Source organism: Odocoileus virginianus, chromosome 4 (assembly GCF_023699985.2).
Source record: "Odocoileus virginianus isolate 20LAN1187 ecotype Illinois chromosome 4, Ovbor_1.2, whole genome shotgun sequence".
NCBI classification, from domain to species: domain Eukaryota; kingdom Metazoa; phylum Chordata; class Mammalia; order Artiodactyla; family Cervidae; genus Odocoileus; species Odocoileus virginianus.
In genome coordinates, this window is record NC_069677.1 from 92,237,162 (window position 1) to 92,250,776 (window position 13,615).

At 43.7% G+C, this 13,615-nt stretch overlaps 1 long non-coding RNA gene across 1 annotated transcript in view; it reads left to right on the forward strand.

Moving 5' to 3' along the window:
- LOC139034694 (uncharacterized) overlaps nucleotides 1–12,708 on the forward strand; it is a 34,510-nt gene extending 21,802 nt beyond the window's left edge. Inside the window, exons 2-3 of the long non-coding RNA XR_011487187.1 lie at nucleotides 12,221–12,506; nucleotides 12,618–12,708. This is a non-coding gene — a long non-coding RNA (uncharacterized lncRNA). The remainder of the gene's footprint in view (nucleotides 1–12,220; nucleotides 12,507–12,617) is intronic.
- The last annotated feature ends 907 nt before the right edge of the window (nucleotides 12,709–13,615 follow it).

Consider the following 13,615-nt stretch of genomic DNA (forward strand, 5'->3'; position numbering starts at 1 on the left):
GCATATTAAAAAGTAGAGACATTACTTTGCCAACAAAGGTCCATCTAGTCAAGGCTATGGTTTTTCCAGTGGTCATGTATGGATGTGAGAGTTGGACTATAAAGAAAGCTGAGTGCTGAAGGATAGATGCTTTTGAGCTGTGGTGTTGGAGAAGACTCTTGAGAGTTCTTTGAACAGCAAGGATGTCTAACCAATCCATCCTAAAGGAGATCAGTCCTGAATATTCATTGGAAGGATTGATGCTGAAGCTGAAACCCCAATACTTTGCCACCTGATGTGAAGAACTGACTCATTGGAAAAGACCCTGATGCTGGGAGGGATTGGGGGCAGGAGGAGAAGAGGACGACAGAGGATGAGATGGTTGGATGGCATCACCGACTCAGTGGACATAAGTTTGGGTAAACTCCAGGAGTTGGTGATGGACAGGGAGGCCTGGTGTGCTGCAGTCCATGGGGTCTCAGAGTCGGACATCACTGAGTGACTGAACTGAACTTTCATTTGGTATAGCCCAGTATACCCCAGGTCATCTGACTTATTTAAATGATAATAACCAGGTGTTTGTTAATCTCCTGGTTGTATATCATGGAGCATCTGACCTTTATCCAAGCTTTGATTACTAAGGTAAGCTCTAGAAACAAACTTTATCTTATTTAATAACTAAATTAAATCTTTTAGCAATTTGACATAACAAGAAGGAACTATCACAGAAGTGAGTCGTAGTAAGCCCAGACCTTAATTAACAAGGCTAGAACTTAATATTAAGTGCAATGTAAGTTTTTGTCATCATGAGGCCATTAACCCTGTAACCAGGGAAGGCTTTAACCCACCAAAGAAAATGAGGTTTGTTCGGGAGCCAGGAAAGCCCAAGCGACTGTCTTGGATTTCCCATAGCCCTGACTCTTCAATTTACAGCTATTCACTCATTTTTAATTCCTCAATTTAGCAGTAGATTATTTCCATGTTTTAAGGACATCAGGATAGCAAAAATCTGACAGTGAGGGGTTAATTTTTGTCTTGAAGTAGCAGTATTCTTGCAAAGGCATCAAAGTGAAACCATAGAATTTGTGTTTAAAATCTGATTAACAATGGACAAAGTAGCCTGGTCATTGCTAGGACTTGTAACACGTTAACATGATAACTAGAATTATAAACGGCGACATTTTACCGGGACATATCCAATTTTCATGAGTTCCACATAATTTCTAGGATATCTATACTAGTAGCATCAACTATACAATATAAAGCTGAGAAGATTCATCACTCTTCCAACAATACTTCCCAGGTAATTTAACACATCAAATGAACTCAGGTAGTCTAATATCTCTCTTTGGGATGTCTCAGGAGCCCTCGGAAGCCTCCCAAAGTTAACTAGAAGTCAAGTTATTTAGGAAGTTTTGTTGATAAATATCAAAAGGGTTTACAACCCTCAGTCATATAGCATCGTATTGATCACTGTGAAGCAATATATTCACTTAGCCAAAGTAAGAAAAAAAAGATTTCAAAGGGAAATACAGAACAGATCATTTCAGAAGTAAAGAAACTTAAAATCCATTATCAAAGGCAATTCAACATCTCAAGAAAACTTGCATTATGCACAGAGCTCTTTCCTTGGGGTCCACTTTCCATGAAACCTCCTTATCACTTTCTGTACCCATTACTTTGTTCTCCCATCCTGAAACAGCCATCTGTAAGTCAGACTTACTTCCTTTCCTTTCGTAAAGTGTAATTTCATTCCTCGTAACTTCTTTACAGAAAACACACATCCTACTTTCCGTAAGCAACCAAGGACTGACCTTTATATTAGCATTCTGTAGATAGGTGAACATAAATACCGGTGATAATTTTTTTAAAAATTGCTTTCTTTATTTGCTTTCTTAAAGGGAACATCTCAGGATGGCACCAAACACTATTCCTTAATAGTCCAAAATCTCTAGTTTCTCTGTAAGAGAAAGTTAGTGGTTAGTGTTCAGAAATGAATGTTTCAGAATCATTTTATTTGGAAATGACCTAGCTATTCAATAAACTTTCATCACTTAGTTTAGCACAACCATAGAAATTCAGATTACCAAAATCTGGACATTTCTAAGGTACAATTATTCTTAATAGTTTTTCTAGAAGCTCATATCTTATTTACATTTTTTAGGAGGTTTTTTTTTCTTTTTCTAGAGGTACTGTCCTTGTTGACAAACTTGCCACAGATATAACAATAGTTAACTTATATTAATTCTCGGCACAATGAAAATATTTTGCTTAATGTTAATGAGTCTTAGACATGTTTATATTAGGTTAGCAAACAAACATTAATACTAGATATTTAATATTGAATATTTCCCAGTTCACATGAATCTGAAATTCATTTAGGTTAATTTCTCTTGTATTTAGAACTGTCTGCTTTGTAAGCACTTACTTTTCTTTAGGAAAATGAAATAAGAAGTCATTTACAACTTCAGCAATATTATTTAAAAAACCCCAGAAGACACACACCGAGATCTACATAAATCCAGACAGACAGGCAGACAGAGATTTCACAGTTTTCTGCTTGAGATTTAAAATGTCTCTTTGGCAATCCGCTCCCCACCTCCTTTTTCTTTCTTTGTTTGAAGTTCTAATTTGCCCAAGGCTGAGGTCTCAGGCAAAGTGGGCTGTGTATTTCAAGGACATGGAAAGGGTTAACTTCAAACTTTTCTCTAGGCAGGCCTTTTCCCTAGGCAAGCTAGTTGCATATGCAAAAAGAACTGGTTTTGTAGTTTCCAAGAAAAAATAATTCATTTTAACCAGTTTTCTGGTTAAATTAGAACTCATTTACAACTTCAGCAATATTATTTTAAAAAAAAGAAAAGACACACGCTGAGACATACATAAATCCACACAGACAGACAGACAGAGACCTTATAGTACATTGGGTGGGGGCGTGGACGATTAAGGCAGGCACCTTCTCCCTAAGGGGTGGGAGGCGAGAGACAGGCCACCTGCTGCTCCGGAGGACCTGCCGGGAGGGCGGGAAGGGTCTGGCTTTCCTTCCTGCCCTCCAAGACCCTCCTTGGTTTTAGATGCTCTTTCACCCTTGCTCACCACACATCTGTTTTTCTCCAAGAGAATAACACAAATTGATAATCAGCTCTTTCCAACAAAGAACAGAGAAAAGAATGAGAGGTATAACCATTTGGTAGTTCTTAAATGTAGTTAGAGATAAAAAAAAAGGGGTTGAACAATGAAGAATTGGTTGGGGTAAGAAGAAATACTGAGTGTTCTGTGTAACTGTTTTAAAGAGAGAAGTCTTTTCAGTCCTGTCCATTGTCTTATGTATCAAAACCCTCATGGTCACCTTTGGATGTTTTTCTGTCTCCTGATAATCTGGACAAATCATGATCTTTGTGAAAATATTAGAAAGAAGTACAGAAAAGTGGCAATGCATAAAAACTAACTTGTTTTGATCTTAAAAATTTCTTATAAGCAAAATTTTCCCCCATCATTGCCAATATTTATTTATTTAATAGCATCCTAACAATTGTAAAGTGATATTTCCTTGTGGTTTAAAAAAAGTTTTTTTTTGTTTTTAAATTTTATGTTGGAGTATAGTTGATTAATAATGTTGTCTTAATTTCAAGTGTATAGTAAAATGGTTCAGTTATAAATATCCATGTGTCTATTCTTTTTCAAATTTTTCCCCATATAGGTTATTACAGAATATTGAGCAGAGTTCCTTGTGCTATGCAGTAGGTACATATTGATTATCTGTTTTAAATATAGCAATGTGTACATGTCAATCCAAAACTCCCAATCTATCTCTCCTCCCTTCCCCTCAGCTTCTGCTCTGGGAACTACAAATTAATTCTCTAAGTCTGTGAGTTTCTTTCTATTTGGTAAGTAAGTTCATTTGTGTGTGTGTGTGTGTGTGTGTGTGTGTGTGTATATATATATATATATAGATTCTGCAAATAAGCAATATCATGATATTCTTCTTTATCTATTTGACTTCCTTCATTTAACATGACCATCTCTGCAAATGGCATTAGCTGATTCTTCCCAGTGGCTGAGTAGTATTCCATAGCATGAGTATACCTCTTCATCTTTCCCATTCCTCTGTTGATGGATATTTAGGTTGTTTCCATGTCTTGGCTGTTGTACATACACAGCACTGCAATGAGCACCGAGGAGGATGTATCCTTTCAAACTATGTTTTCCTCCAGATACAGGCCAAGGAGTGGGATTGTTGGATCATATGGTAGTTCTATTTTTAGTTTTTGAGGAACCTACATACTGTTCTCTATACTGGCTGCACCAATTTAGATTCCCACCAACAATGTAGGAGGGTTAACTTTTCTCCACACATCCTCTCCAGCAGTTATTATTTGTAGATTTTTTGATGATGGCCATTCTGACTGATGTAAGGTGATATCTCACTGTAGTTTTGATTTGCATGCATGCTCAGTCATTCGGTCGTGTAGGACTCTTTGGGACCCTATGGACTGTAGGCATCAGGCTCCTCTGACCATGGGATTTTCCAGACAAGAATACTGGAGTAAATTGCCATTTCCTACTCCAGGGGATCTTCCTGACCCAGTGATCAAACCCACATCTCCTGCATCTCCTGCATTGTCAGGAGGACTCTTTACCACTGTGGCATCTGGGAAACTCATAGCTTTGATTTGCATTTCTCTTAAACAGTTTTTTAAACCAGAAAATTTGGAAAACTTAGCAGTGGCCACAGGACTGGAAAAAGTCAGTTTTCATTCCAATCCCGAAGAAAGGCAATGCTAAAGAAAGTTCAAGCTTGCACACAATTCCACTCATCTCACACACTAGCAAAGTAATGCTCAAATTCTCAAAGCCAGGCTTCAAGAGTCCATGAACCAAAAACTTCTAGATCAAGCTGGATTTAGAAAAAGCAGAGGAACCAGAGATCAAATTGCCAACATCCGTTGGATCATCGAAAAAGCAAGAGAATTCCAGAAAAACACCTATTTCTGCTTTATTGACTATGCCAAAGCCTTTGACTGTGTGTATCACAACAAACTGTGGGGAATTCTTAAAGAGATGGGAATGCCAGACCACCTGACCTGGCTCCTGAGAAATCTGTATGCAGGTCAAGAAGCAACAGTTAGAACTGGACATGGAACAACAGACTGGTTCCAAATTGGGAAAGGAGTACATCAAGGCTGTTTATTGTCATCTTGCTTATTTAACTTATATGCAGAGTACATCATGCAAAATGCTGGGCTGGAAGAAGGACAAGCTGCAATCAAGATTGCCGGGGAAATACCAATAACCTCAGATACGCAGGTGATACCACCCTATGGCAGAAAGTGAAGAAGAAATAAAAAGCCTCTTGATGAAAGTGAAAGAGGAGAGTGAAAAATGTTGGCTTAAAACTCAATATTCAAAAACTAAGATCATGGCATCTGGTCCCATCACTTCATGGCAAATTGATGGGGAAACAATGGGAACAGTGGCTGACTTTATTTTGGGGGGCTTCAAAATCACTGCAGATGGTGATTGCAGTCATGAAATTAAAATACCTTTGCTCCTTGGAAGAAAAGCTATGATAGATAGCATATTAAAAAGCAGAAACATTACTTTGCCAACAAAGGTCCATCTAGTCAAGGCTATGATTTTTCCAGTAGTCATGTGTGGATATGAAAGTTGGACTATTAAGAAAGCTGAGCACCAAGGAATTGATGCTTTTGAACTGTGGTGTTGGAGAAGACTCTGGAGAGTCCCTTGGACTGCAAGGAGATCCAACAAGTCCACCCTAAAGGAGATCAGTCCTGGGTGTTCATTGGAAGGACTGATGCTGAAGCTGAAACTCCAAAGCTTTGGCCACCTGATGTGAGGAACTAACTCATTTGAAAAGACCCTGATGCTGGGAAAGATTGAAGGTGAGAGGAGAAGGGGATGACAGAGAATGAGATGGGTGGATGGCATCACCAACTCAATGTACCTGAGTCTGAGCAAGCTCAGGAAGTTGGTGATGGACAGGGAGGCCTGGCGTGCTGCAGTCCACAGGGTTGCAGGGAGTAGGACACGACTGAGCGACTCAGTTGACTCAACTGAAACAATTATTGATATCTACACAACATTTCTTTTCTGTGGCTGCAGTGTAAATAATTTAACCAAGTTCTTTTTGTTGAATAGGTAGGCACCTTCTTTTATTTTATGTTTATTTTTTCTTTCTATTTTAAACAAACCCAGATAAATATCTTTCACCTCCATCTTTTTTTTTTTTCTGTATTGTCAGTCTATGAGGTGAGATTCCTCCAAGAGAAACTATGGCGTGAAAGGATGACATTTCCTACGGCTTTTGGATCCAGAAGGCAGTTCTGAACAGATATCTGCAGCTCCTTCTGCTGGAAGCAGGCTCAGGTCCCTTGCCGCAGACCCACTGTGAAGAGATCCTGGGGTCAGAGCAGGGCACGTGGTGCTGGTGGCTTTAAGAAAACCAAACAGTGCCCCTGTGACCAGGAAGGGACCAGCTTTCAGTATTTGTTCCAATTTAAAAAATGCTTGTCCCTGTGAAAGGGCCTTTCTTTTTTAAAATTTTTATTGCATGTTAATTTCTAATATCATGCCCGTTTCCGGTGTACTGCACAGTGAATCTGTCATACAAATAAATGTACCCATTTTTCTCCAGATTTCCTTCCCATATATGCCGTTGCAGACTCTTGAGTACAGTTCTCTGTGCTGGTCCTTATTAACAGTTATCTCTTTTGCATACAGTGGCCTGTATATGTCAGTCCAAATCTTCCAATTTTGCCACAGCTCAACCAGGGGATTTCTTTTTTAAGTTCTGTATTATAAATCTTCATCATGAGGTGCAAACCAGACTTTTAAAAATTAAGCTGTTTGACCTTTTGTTTGCACATTGCTTGGATAATTCCTGCCTTCCTGGTGTTGGTTCTGGGTGAGCAAGCATAAAATGTCATTCAAGTTCATGCTTCCAAGCCCAGCTTGAGAAGCTCTATCTGCTGTCTCCGTGGTTTGCCCTCAATTTACTTTTTACCTTCCCCAGCTCTCTGGAGGGGAGTTTGGCCACATTCTTTGTAGTCTTCAGAAAAATGAGAAGAATCCGTAATAGTTCTCATCACTTTGTATCGTGTGGCATGTTAAACACTCACAGAGATTTTAAGGATGAGCCGGGACTTACAGAGGCAAGTAAGTTTTGTATTTAAACAGGAATAAATGACTGAGTCACTTGGGATACAAACCTGTTTGGCAATTCTCAAGAAGGGGCAGATTACTTCTGACAGGTCTAAACAGCCCCGGCAGATAGGATCATTTAACTATATTTAACTAACACTGACAAAGGAATGCTTGATTAATGTCTCCCACCCAAATATCCAGGGACTGGCAGGTCACCTTTTCAAACCAGTAGGCAGTTGAAGCTACTTCGGAATTCTCCTTCATATGCACAATTGTCACATGCTTGGAATGAATGGTCTGATGAGAACACGCTTGGCCAAGATGTCTGGTGCTTCCTGGAGTGGGGTGGAGTGCTTCCCTAAAATGTGGGTGGGCGTTTGGAGGGTCCACTTAGGAGAACCCGTGCTTGTACGGGACTAGTATTGCATTTATGATCATTTTTCATTTGAAAGTAAAATCATGAAGTGCTGGAAATTGCCGCCTGTTAATCTGCACTCTTGGTGCGCTGTATGAACTGTGTTTATGACCAACTGTTTGGGGTGATGCCACTTCTGCTGGCTATATCTCGTCAACCATCTGTAAGTTTCTCAATTTTGAGGCTGAAAATAAAGTCTATTCTTATGACTTACCACTAGGGATTTGAGGAGAAACCTCCTGCGTCCTTAAATCTAGGGGCTCATTGTGTGTCTGGCATTGACAATTCCTAGAGCCAGAGTTGTGACTCTCTTTCTTAACATCTCTCAAACAGTATGGCCAGGAGCAGGGTACAGCCAGGTCTGTTGACACTTTTGGCCGTCTAGGCTAGGGCTTGAAACTTTCTCATGGCATCTCGGTCGGACTCAACTCTGTTTCTCGGCATTTTTCAAGACTGTGTGTGTGTCTGTGTGTGTGTGAGTGAGTCACTCAGTCGTGTCTGACTCTTCGCAATCCCATGGACTGTAGCCAGCAGGCTCCTCTGTCATGGATTTCTCCAGGCCAGAATACTGGAGTGGGTCACCATTCTCTTCTCCAGGGGATCCTTCTGACCCAGGGATCAAAGCAGGGTCTCCTGCATTGCAGGTGGATTCCTCCCTGTCTGAACCACCAGGGAAGCCCTTTCAGGCCTACAGCACTTTAAGAAAAAGAAATGCGGTTGATTTACAATGTTGTGTTGGTTTCAGATGTACAGCAAAGTGATTCAGTTCTGCACACACTTTCCCTTCCACTTTCTTCCTTTATGGGGTGTAGTTCCCTGTGCTACGTAGTAGGTCCTTGTTGATTATAAGACTACAGCACTTTTAAAGTTTACATCGGCCTCTCTCATATGTGAACTTGCCTTTTTAAAAAAGACTATGGTCAACTAGAGTTAATCTTTTGCATAAATACGTGCCCCCGGTTGTACACCACCATTGAGAACCCCAACTTTCTCTAAGTTTAAGATTAAAAATTAAGTTTAAAATTTTTTTAAAATTGAAGTGTCGTTGATTTACAGTGTTTCATGTGTACAACAAAATGATTCAGTCATGTACATATGTATGTAAACAGTGTGTGTATATATACATATTCTTTTTCAGATTCTTTTTCATTGTAGTTATTACAAGATATTGAATATAATTCCCTGTGCTATAGAGTCGGTCCTGGTTGGCTATCTGTTTTAAATATAGTAGTGTGTGTATGTTAATCCCAAATTCCCAGTTTATCCCTCCTTTTCCCTTTTGGTAAGCATAAGTTTGTTTTCTATGTCTGTGAGTATGTTTCTGTTTTATAAATAAATTTATTTGTATCATGTTTTGTTGGATTCCATGCATAAATTACATCACATGGTATTCATCTTTCTCTGTCTGACTGACATCACTTAGTATGGTAATTTCTAGGTCCATCCATGTGGCTACAAACGGCATCAGTTCCTTCTTTCGCTCTGGCTGAGTTAAGTTCCCTTGTGTGTACGCACCACGTCCTACTTACCCATCCCTCTGCTGATGGGCCTTTGTGTTGGTTGCACGTCTTGGCTGCTGTGAAAGCGCTGCTGTGTCCACGGGGGTGTGACTCTGGTCTGCTGTTGTGCCCCCAGCACTAGCAAAAAGCTGTCACGTCCTAAGTGCTCAATAAACTCTCGCTGAAAGAATAAACGGATGCCCCGGGACCCCAGGGCGCGAAGGGGTCCTGCTCAGAGCCCGCAGGCCTCACGGAGCCTTCAGGAGGACCCCCTGGGACCCCAGGGCGGGGAGAGGTCCCGGTCAGAGCCCGCAGGCCTCACGGAGCCTTCAGGAGGACTGCCCGGGACCCCAGGGCGGGGAGAGGTCCCGCTCAGGGCCCGCAGGCCTCACGGAGCCGTCAGGAGGACCCCCGGTGCCCCAGGGTGGGGAGAGGTCCCGGTCAGAGCCTGCAGGCCTCACGGAGCGTTCAGGAGGACCCCCTGGGGCCCCAGGGCGGGGAGAGGTCCGGGTCAGAGCCCGCAGGCCTCAGGGAGCCTTCAGGAAGAGCCCCTGGGACCCCAGGTGGGGAGAGGTCCCGGTCAGAGCCCGCAGGCCTCAGGGAGCGTTCAGGAGGACCCCCGGGACCCCAGGGCGGGGAGAGGTCCCGGTCAGAGCCCGCAGGCCTCAGGGAGCGTTCAGGAGGACCCCCGGGACCCCAGGGCGGGGAGGGGTCCCGGTCAGAGCCCGCAGGCCTCAGGGAGCGTTCAGGAGGACCCCCTGGGACCCCAGGGCGGGGAGAGGTCCCGGTCAGAGCCCGCAGGCCTCACGGAGCGTTCAGGAGGACCCCTGGGACCCCAGGGCGGGGAGGGGTCCCGGTCAGAGCCCGCAGGCCTCACGGAGCCTTCAGGAGGACCCCCTGGGACCCCAGGGCGGGGAGAGGTCCCGGTCAGAGCCCGCAGGCCTCACGGAGCCTTCAGGAGGACCCCCTGGGACCCCAGGGCGGGGAGAGGTCCGGGTCAGAGCCCGCAGGCCTCTCGGAGCCCTCGGGGAGTTTGTGCTCCCCCAGCGGTCCTGGGAAGACCAGCAGGCCCCGCAGGAAGCCCCAGGCATCCGCGGGCCCAGGGACGGGACGTGAGGGTGCAGGCAGGAGCCGGCCAGGCCGTCAGCTCAGTCAAGTCCCGCTTCAAAGCCTCAAAGAGGCATTCTCTGACCTTCCCCATGTCATGAAGTTTGGGACTTCACTAGTTCTCTCTGAGTGCAGAGCCCAGGGAACCATACGCAGATTGTCACAAACCTAGGGTCCTAAAGTAACAGAAGCTACCCTCTGACTCTCCTTTGGGTCCGAAGCCTGAGGCAGGCCTCCCTGGGCTCCCGTGTCGGCGGCCCCCTCGCTGCAGGCGCCAGGGCACGTTCTCGCGCCTCTTCCCGCTTCTAGAAGCCGCGCGCCTTGCTCAGCTGTGGCCTCCTCCCCACGCCCAGGGCCAGTGAGGGCAGGCGGCCGTCTCTAGCTCCTCATCCTGTCGCGCCAGCTTCCTCGTTTGTAGTTGAATACCGTTCTGCCTTCCTGTTCCACCTTATAGACCCTCGTGATTTCATATGAGCCCATCCAAATCAGCCGGGATCCTCTCTCCATCTCTAGATCCTTAAACCACTTCTGCCAAGCCCCTTTGGCCTTGAGAATGTTCACAGGTTAGAGAGCATCACTGGCTCAAGGGGCATGAATTTGAGCAAACTCCAGGAGATGGGGAAGGACAGGGAAGCCTGGCGTACCGCAGCCCGTGGGGTTAGAGAGTCAGACACGACTTAGCGACTGAACAACAAGCGATAACATATTCACAGTTTCAGAGGATTAGGATGTGGGCATCGTTCTTTTTTTTGGCGGGGGGTAGGTATTAGTCAACCTACCACAGGGAGCTTTGCTTATATGTTTTCCTATAAGCACTCTGCACTTTGCAGCATCCTTTATGACATTTGAAAAATGTCAATGACTTAGCTCATTCGGTGACTATTCATTTCATGTCTGTTTGCCCCACAGCACAAAAGACCTATGAGAGCCTGAGTGGGGCCTGTTTCCTTACTCTTGTATCCCCAACGCCTGGCACAGTTCTTGGTTTATAGTGTCACCTTTGTTGTTCTTAGTGAATGAACCTAGGAAACGTCTTCCATTTATGTTCTAACACCCTTTTGAGACAGAGATACCATTCCCATTTTATAAAAGAGGATCCTGACGTTCAGAGAGCAGACGACTTCCCAGTCTCCTCCTGATCACCAGGGCCAGTTCTTATCTGAACTGCTTCATATTCTGGTATGCTGTAGGCGGTGCCAGCTGCCACACCCGTGACGTGTGTCAGTAGACAGAAAGCTGCCAAGAAGGGCAGCAGAGATGTCAACAGTCGCTGATGTCACTGCCGGGGTCTGCGTGAATCCTCTGACTGGAAACGGCTGGGTGTTTGTGATTTGGCAGATACCAGCATCCCCTCCAGAACGGGATTTCATGGGGGGGCAGGTCGTGGCGGCTGGATAGAATGGAGGTCACCTGTGCAGCACACAGACATTTGATCGCACTTCTGCTGTTTTTCTGCTATTTCTACACGTGGAAATAAACCCAGAACTTTAGAAATATGTTTCTTTTTCAGAATCCTCAAGATTCCTATGGTGTTCTTCCCTATGTTGGGTTCCTTGGCCATTACATAGCTAGTGCCTTCAGCCGTTGGGCCAATCTGTGGCAAATATCTTTTCCAAAGCTCATCACAGATGGTTGACCCATAGTATGTACTCAATAAGTATCTGCTGTATTATTTGAATGAATATGGACTGTAGCTGATGGTCCTCAGTAGGTATCAGAGAGCTAGGGTTGTGGGAAAATAATAGGAATGTTCATGTATTTATTTTAAATGTTTTTTTTTATTGTGGTGAAAGTCACATAGTGTAGAACATACTATTTTAATCATATTTAACTGTACACTTTAGTGGTACTCAGTACACTGACATTGTCGTGAAACTCTCATCATCATCCATCTCCCAAACTTCTCATCTTCCAAAACTGAAACTCTGTCCCCATTAAATACTAAGTCTGCATTCCCCTGTCCCATCCCCCCATCCACCCCAGCAGCTACCAATGTACTTTCTGACTCTACAAATGAAATGTCTATTTATTTAAGTTGTTGATCTTTGCCTTCTTCCAGGAAGATTCTGACACAGCCATGCATGTGATGATGACTTTATGAAGTCTAAAACCAAAAACAAGTTCTAAACCAAATGCTTTACATGGCAATGCATCCATGGCTTTAAGAGCAGCCAATCCTACTAGCTGACTGTTGTTGAAAAAAGTAATGCAGTGTGATGGAATGAGATCAGACCACAGGTTAAGGTGAATTCACCCTTGTGTTCCTGGATTCATCATTTACCAACTGTGAGAGCTTCAACACATTATGTAACTTATCTGAGCCTCAACTTTCATCTATGAAATAGGTATGTGCTTTGAGGTTTAAAATAAATATTTTATGTGGAAAGCACACAATGCCATGATTAGCTTTGAAAATGTTATTTCTCTCTCTGTCTTTTTTTTTTTATCTTTCAAAGGGTTTAAAAGGACTAAACTACTTGACTTGCAAACATTTCTTCAAAGAGCAAGCATTAGCCTAACCTGCCTCATGCCAGGATAATAAAAGGAAGCAGGCAAGTAATAACTGGTCAGTTCTATGTTGCACTAAGTTGTTGACCACATGGACAAGGAAATGACTGAAAATTCCCAACAATCTCAGTGTAATATGCCTTACAAAGTAAAAGAGGTATGCTCAGCAGGGCTGAGGGCCTTCCCGCCAGGGCAGACGTGGTGCAGTCCAAGAGAGAAAGACAGATAGTTGTACATTCCAAGTCAGAATCAGATGGGAAAGACACATTCAGTTTTATCTAGTGATTTAGTGACTGTCACTACCCAGCAGGATTTTGATATGTTTATTGATGTGGTTACCCGTAGAAATCAGGATTTGATAAGGTTTGGTGGAGGTTTAGTCTCTAGGTCATGTCTGACTCTTGTGACCCGATGGACAGAGGAGCCTGGCAGGCTATAGTCCGTGGGATTCTCCAGGCAAGAATACTGGAGTGGATTGCCATTTCCTTCTCCAGATCTTCCCGACCCAGGAATTGAACCCGGGTCTCCTGCATTGTAGGCAGATGCTTTACCAACGGAGCTACAAGGGAAGCCCTGGTAAGGTTTGAGGGCCTCTAAACGAGCTCTGTGCCTACACTCCTGAGTATGTGAGCGCACACTCGTGGCACCAGACAAGTCCCTTAGGAATTACTCACAGGACAAGGTGCAGGACACTGTCACCCTGCGTCAATGAAAAGCAAAAAAAATGCCGTCAGCGTCTCTGAGTCAAACTGCACGACTTCTGTAAGATGCCCTTGAACATTAAGGAAGAAAGGCAACCAAGGGAGTGAATCTTGACCTAAAGAAATGGGGTAGACCAGATACTGGGCTTCAAAACTTGACTGCAGCTTCATTGAATAAACTCAGATTTCCAAAGAATGTATCAGAAAGAGGGAGGCTGGCAACACAATGTAAAGGATGATCACAG